We start from the raw sequence: 6521 nt of genomic DNA, 5'->3' as shown, positions 1-6521 counted from the left end.
TATATGTTTGGTTGCAAAGGTCAGGGACGTGGAAGTGGCTGTGAAGATGAGGCACTGCCACATGGCCATGGGAGTTGCAGCTGCAGGTGTCCAGCAAGGGAATTCCTGAGAAGCCCATAAAAGTGCCCTAGAGAAAGAGTCAGTCTGAAGCCACTGCTGTGGTCAGAGGAAACCAACAACAGATTATGTCAATTGTATCTTGTATCAGCACCAGTCACATAAGGGTTCTCTTGACTCTTAACTCTCACCTTTGGCCCTGCTTCAACTCTGGGAAGCCAGAAGCAGCCTAGTGAGTAGGGAAAAAGAAATAGAAAGTTTTGTTGAGGCCTGGCGCGGTGGCTCAAGCCTGTAATCCCAGCACTTTGGGAGGCTGAGGCGGGCGGATCACAAGGTCAGGAGTTTGAGACCAGCCTGGCCAATATGGTGAAACCCTGTCTCTACTAAAAATACAAAAATTAGCCGGGAGTGGTGGCGGACACCTGTAGTCCCAGCTACTTGGGAGGCTGAGGCAGGAGAATCACTTGAACCCAGGAGGCAGAGGTTGTAGTAAGCTGAGATCGGGCCACTGCACTCCAACCTGGGAGACAGAGCGAGACTCCATTTCAAAAAAAAAAAAAAAGAAAGAAATTTTAGTTGAAGTGTTAGAAAAATTCATTGTTCACTTGGGGAAAAAAACCTAAAGTGTTAGACCACTTCATCACACTGTACATAAAATTAACTCCAAGAGGATTAAACATCTACAGCTAAAAAACAAAATTGTAAAGAACCAATAGAATATATTGTTAAACATCTTTAGAATCATGAGTTAGGTAAGACCTTCTTAGAAGAAGAGAATCAATTCCTTAGAAAAATCTGAAAAAATGAATGGGCAGTTCCCCAGAGAAGAAATACAAACACTCCAAAATCATGAACAGATACTCGACTCAACTTCACCGGTAACTGGGGAAACGCAAATCACATCAAGTATCTATTACAGAGTGGCAGCATACCGAATTGATAATATTCAGTGTTGTCAAGGAATTTGGTAGTATCTATTAACATTTTAAAAGTGTGTACCATAACTCTGGCTAGTCTATCCGTAGAGATCTATCCTTGGGAATAAGTATACACAAAGTGTGTGCAAAAATTTTTACTATGGCATTGTTTTAATTGTGAAAGCATGAAACATTGCATATGTTTATCAATAGGAGTGTGCTTGAATGGATTACAGTGCCTCCATACTGTAGGATAATCTGTGCAAGTTAAAGAAAAATGACATGAATTTATACATATTGACATGAGGTAAAACCACTCCATGACACATTCTTAAGTATGGAAAGAAATTCACACACTATGAATAAATGATCCCATTTATATAAAGAGTAAAAATTATGCACACACACACACACGTGTGCGCGCACACACACACACACATATATATACACACAAAAATACATGAATATGTATGCATCCCCCCATACACACACACAAACACATGCACATAAAATTGAGGAAATTAACTGGGAAATATATACAATGAATAGTTTAAAAAGGTTTACTTCTATGCTAGAAAATAAGATTGGGCCATGATGAGGACCTTTACTTTGTGCTCTTTCTGTACATTTATTTTTTAAGTGTTATGTGAGAACATGCTGATATATTTCTGGTGCAGATTTTTACCAAGCGTTTAAAACTTGGCAATCACAGATTTTATGTGGAAGCTATACTGACTTCAGGAACACCACACTCTTGGTTTTACTGTCCTCATTGGCTGCCCCTTCTTTGGGTTGTACAGTGTCCTCCTCATCTCGCTGACCTCTAAATATTAGAGTGCCCCAGGGCCCAGTCTTGCAAGCTATGCTTTCTCAGCCAACAGTTATTTCCTACACATTGACAATCAATTCCATGACTTTTTGGCAGGTTAAATTTTAGCTCCAACCTCCAGCTTTGCCGCTTTGCCCTGACTTGCGGAGTCTTATAAACAATTGGGTACTCAATATCTGCAATGAGATATCTGAGAATATCTACACCTTAACTTCTCAAAAACACAACTACTTGTTTAGCATTTTTTCTTCAAACCTGCTCCTCCCACAGTCTTCCCCACTCAGGAAATGGCATCTTCATTCAAGTTGATTGGACAAAAATCCTTAGGGCCATTATTTACTTTACAACTAGACCCAAATAGAGCTGCTTCTCACTGCTCCAATTGCTTTGACTCTAGTCCAAGCCACATCATCTCTCACCTTGACTATTAGAATAGCTTCCAAAAACCCATCTTTGTGCTTCCATTCCTGCCCAGTCTGCAGTCCATTTTTCACTCTGCAGTCAAGGGATCCTTCTAAAATGTGAATTAGAGCCAGGCTGAGTGGCACATGCCTGTAATCCCAGTGCTTTGGGAGCTGGAGGTGGGAGCATGGCTTGAGGCCAGGAGTCTGAGGCCAGCCCGGACAGCATAGTGAGACCACGTCTCTAAAAAAAATTAAAAATAGATAAATAAAAGCTGAATTAGGGCCTGGCACAGTGGGTCATGCCTGTAATCCCAGCACTTTGGGAGGCCGAGGTGGGCAGATCACGAGGTCAGGAGATCGAAACCATCCTGGCTAACATGGTGAAACCCTGTCTCTGCTAAAAATACAAAAAATTAGCCAGGCATGGTGGCACATGCCTGTAATCCCAGCTACTCGGGAGGCTGAGGCAGGAGAATCACTTGAACCCGGGAGGCAGAGGTTGCAGTGAGCCGAGACTGCACTCCAGCCTGTGTGACAGAGCGAAACTCCATCTCAAAAAAAAGAAAAGCTGAACTAGGTCATGTATTATGCCACTTTTCTACTCAAAACCCTGCAATTACTTTACATTACAATAACAATTTCACATCACACTAACAATTTCAAATCCCTTATCACAGCTGATCACATCTACCAAGGTCCATTCCCCCCAAGGGAGCTCCCCCATTGACTTCAGCTTCCACCACTCTCCTCTTACTTATTACCTGTGAGTCCACCTGCACTGGCAGACTAGCTGGTCCTCATGTACCCTAGACAGTATGCTGTCTTAGCACACCTGTTCTGCTCTTGGCCTGACGCTTTTTCCCCAGATATTTGCATGCATCCTTTTCTTGCTTCATTCAAGAGTTTGCTCTAAATTCAACTCCTCAGAGTGCATTTTAACACCCTCATAACTACTAAACTATCCCCCATCCTTCTGTTTGCCTATCCTCCACATAAGGGGCTTTCCTCATATGTATGGCCATTCTTGATGGCATGGTCAAGATAAAGAGTGGGAGGAAAGAAAGTCATGTGGAAGCTCTAAACCCATGCTGGTGTGGTGGGGCTTGTCAACTCTGAGCTTCACTTTAAGATATTTTGGGTGGGCCACTGGTCGGGCTGCCTTGATGTCAGTATTTTCAGATCTGTTCTTTTGGTCTGAGCACATTCCCCAGAGAGGCATCTTGCCTGTTAGGTTAAGGTCTGACTGCCGGTTTTCTGAGAGCAAAGACAAGACATGAGGCTGGGAGGAGGTGTCTTGGGAGTCGGCATTCTGTATGCCGGCAGTCTACTTAATTTCCCTGATTTTGATAAGATCCAAAGGCTCTCAACTGTACTCCCAGTCCAGAGAACCTGTTTTTACAGTCTTTAGGGGGAAAAAAAACCTTCAGAAATCTAGGAGAGAGGATGAGGGAGCAGCAGTGAGGGGCAGTTGCCTCATGTATAGAGTAAGGAGTCGGGAGATGTAGGTGCTTCCCAAACAACTTGTGTGATTCTCCTTAATTTAGCAGCTTTCTATGCCCCATGAGCCAGAGATTTAGAGATTTAGTGCTGACAGTTCTCAAGCATTTTGAGGATTCTGAGTGTAAATTGGGTTGAACTCTCAGGAGAGCCCCCACTGAGGTATATGGATAAGAATGCTCTTCTAGACAAAGGCAGTTGCTGAACCCACAATGGCTTTGAATGAATTAGCAAAGGCACCCCTTCTTCAGAGCAAACATAGCCCCATGTCAGGGTGCATGCTTGGCTGGAGAAATGGGTGGCCAGGATTTCAGCTCCAACTCAGCCTTCAGAGTGAGCACCTTTTTGCCATGACCAAGCCACACATAGCTGTGGGCTCTCAGCTTCCTCCACGACTGGCCTGTTTACACCTAATCTGTTTCCTTGCATCCATTTTCAAGAAATGTGTTACTGTTGTCTTCTCCCATATTCTCAATGTTCTTGTGGATTTAAGTGCTCTTTGTAAATGTCTTTTTTTTTTAATGGGATTTTAGCAGGGTTTTGGGAAATAATAAAATTAAATGAATGAATTTAATCTATTAACTCAGAACGGTGCTCCCTCTTCTGAACTCCTGCCTTTTTCCATGTTGTCCTATATCCTGTTTGTTCGTCGTTATGTGGAAGACATTTGTGTTTGTTCCATACACAATTTGGCCATTTTTTGACAGAATGGTCAAAAAATGGTCTCATCTTGGTCCCTTACTTCAAGCCAAGATGAAGGAATAAGTGGAAATTTATGCTTCTAGCTATTAAGAGGAATGCTCCAATGACCATCTTTGAAGCTGTCTATTTTAGTGCACTTTAGCCTTCACCTATTCTTTTAATAAGAGAATTAAATATATTTATGCTTTTTTGGTGTAAATTTCACACCAAACTTAATGTTGTTACCTTAGATTTGCTTTCCCTTTCTTTTATTCCCCTCTCCCCTTTTTATTCTGTTATATATTCTGTACACTTTAATTTCCCTAAAGATTTTTTACTTAGAATGGTTTTTGATATGTGCACTAGTTTTAAAATTCTATATTTAGGTATTAATATTAACCTGCAATTTATTTATATGATAATTTTCTTTTTCTTTTTATTAATTAACTGGAAATGCTTTTGATACATTTTATAGAAAGATTATATATGAGGTTTATTTCAGAATTATTTAATATGGAATAGTATTTCTTTTGCCTTTATGATTATATATCATTTAATATTGTGAAGGTGAGGTCTGAAGTCTGATCTTTTTTTCTTTAGAATTAACTTAGGTGAAATTTTTCCTATTGTTGAGACAGAACAGGGAGCTCTCTTAGCAACCTGTGACCCACCCCAAACTCCTGGCAAGCATGGAAATAAAGAAAAATCTTGAGTTCTGTCAAGGGAAATTCCAGGCACGTAGGTAGGCCTGGGAAGTAAATAAGCAACTTAATAAGTAAGAAGGTAAAAGCAGCCTAAAACAATAGCCAAGGAAGCTAGAGTCAGGAGAATCATTCCCTATAGAAACTAAAGATAGCATCTTAACATATGTTTCATATCTTAAGACATACATACATTCTTCAGAAACCCAGACCCCCACCAAACGAATCTGCTGGCACAGACCTCAAATGAGGGGGGAGCCGAGGACTGAAGCTTGACTGCCATGTTTTGTTTAAATTTCTTCCTGAGGGGCCTAGAGGAGGTCACGTTCATGAGCCAGAGCTAGCATTCTTTTCTGATAACCCAAAATTTTTAGACAAAGCTTCACCTCCTTAAGCAATCACAAAGCAGAAAAGCTTTGAATCCACCTATGACTCATGGCCCCTGCTTTGAGATGTCCTACCTTTTATACTCAAACCAATGTAGAGCCTCCATTACTGATTTATGACTTTGCCTGTAGCTTCCGCCTTCCCACCATTAGAAACCCTTACTTGTAGCCATTGGAGAGGTCAAGGCTGAAGCAAGAGCTGCCGGAGTCTCCATACTTGGTGCCCTGCAAAGAAACACCCTAGTTTCTCCTGCTGCAAATCTCAGTGTGGATGTTTGCCTTACTGCACCGGCCAGTGGACCCCAATTTGGTTTAATAACACGGTGAAGTAGACTTTGTATTCTATTTCTATGTAAGAGATGTGTGTGTGTGTGTGTGTGTCTGTGTCTGTGTGTGTATGCCTTCCTGAATTCTTTCTTTAACTTTGAAAATCTAAATTTTACTATGCTAGGTTGAAGTCTCTTTTCATCTATGTATGGAACGGAAATACTGACGACCAACAAAATAAAAAAGGTGCACAGACACAGAAGTAATCAGGGAAACTCAAAGCATCTGTAACAAGATACTTTATTAAAATTGTCAAGCATTTTTTATTGAAGTCTAGTGTGTATACAGAGAAGTACACATAATTGTACAACTTGATGAATTTCCACAAACTGAACCCCTGTGTGTAACCAGCAGCCAGACCAAGAGCAGAACTGTGCCAGCTCCCAGGAATCCTCCGCTGTGCTTCTGTCCAGCTATTGCCTACCCGCCCAGCAACCGGGATCCTGACTTGTAAAAGCCTAGTTTAATTTCGAATTTGGCAAACAATTTAAAGTTTTGATGATACGCAAGTGATGATAAGATTGAGGGAATAGTATATAAATGCTCTTTATATTTATATATAAATTTTTGCAGATGTTTGGAGAACAGCTAGGCAATGCCCATATTCTTTTTTTTTTTTTTTTTTTGAGACGGAGTCTTGCTCGGTAGCCCGGGCTGGAGTGCAGTGGCCGGATCTCAGCTCACTGCAAGCTCCGCCTCCCGGGTTTACGCCATTCTCCTGC

The sequence above is a fragment of the Papio anubis genome, chromosome 4, assembly GCF_008728515.1.
Source record: "Papio anubis isolate 15944 chromosome 4, Panubis1.0, whole genome shotgun sequence".
NCBI classification, from domain to species: domain Eukaryota; kingdom Metazoa; phylum Chordata; class Mammalia; order Primates; family Cercopithecidae; genus Papio; species Papio anubis.
Note: the sequence above shows the minus strand (reverse complement) of the source record.